Here is a 780-nt window from a genome sequence, read left to right as displayed (position 1 = left end):
AATTAGGAGTGTTTAAATCCAAACCCCTCAGATGGCTCTCTAACTCGCCTGACAAGTTTACCCGGACTCCTGCAGCTATGCATACGATTGTTTACAGTCTCCTAGCCTCCAGAGGCACGGGAAGTTTAAGATATTCAAATAGCTTAGAGCCTCTCAGAGAGTTAGAAACTGTCAGAATAAACTAGTAAAGGATTTCATTGATGAGTCAATGCTTGTTGCCAAGTTTTCACATCCCTTGAATTGCATCCTTGACTGTGTATTAATTAATAGTTGGTATATAGAAAAAATAAGTAGTGGCCTTGGTGTTAGTAACTTTAGACCCTTAAGGTAATAAATTCTTTCCTTTGTTGTAAACCCATTACACATCCGCCCTATAGGAATGCAATTTTATCTTTGGAAGATGGCGCCAAACCTTAAAATAATTACTCTTAGAGAAAATAAGTCTTTGTTGATAAGTCCTTGTCAAGAGTCATAAAATGTTAGTAGGCCTTCTGGCCAGAAGATGATGTAAATCACCTAAACCATTTGTATACTATAAATTTGCAGGAAAGAAACCCTGGTTTTTGATAAGAATCAAAGACTGCTGACTTTGCATCCCCTATTATCCTCTATGTGTAACTTAGGGTATAAAAGCCCCTGTTAAAAATAAAGCTAGGGGCCTTGCTCACAAATGCTTGTCTCCCCATGTCATTCTTTCCTTTAACTTCCGGCTGAAGTCTCCATCTGGAGCGTGGATATCCTCTGCGACCACTTATTTGCCTGGGCTTCTAAGACCCACTC

General features: G+C 39.4%; 1 protein-coding gene across 1 annotated transcript in view; it reads right to left on the bottom strand.

Annotated features, from left to right (window-relative positions):
* ABCA13 (ATP-binding cassette, sub-family A (ABC1), member 13) overlaps positions 1-780 on the bottom strand; it is a 402,303-nt gene that overhangs the window by 286,675 nt on the left and 114,848 nt on the right. The window lies entirely within an intron of this gene.

The sequence above is a fragment of the Bison bison genome, unplaced genomic scaffold (assembly GCF_000754665.1).
Source record: "Bison bison bison isolate TAMUID 2011002044 unplaced genomic scaffold, Bison_UMD1.0 scf7180017864522, whole genome shotgun sequence".
Lineage (NCBI taxonomy): Eukaryota > Metazoa > Chordata > Mammalia > Artiodactyla > Bovidae > Bison > Bison bison.
Note: the sequence above shows the minus strand (reverse complement) of the source record. Positions and strands in the feature narration are given on the sequence as shown.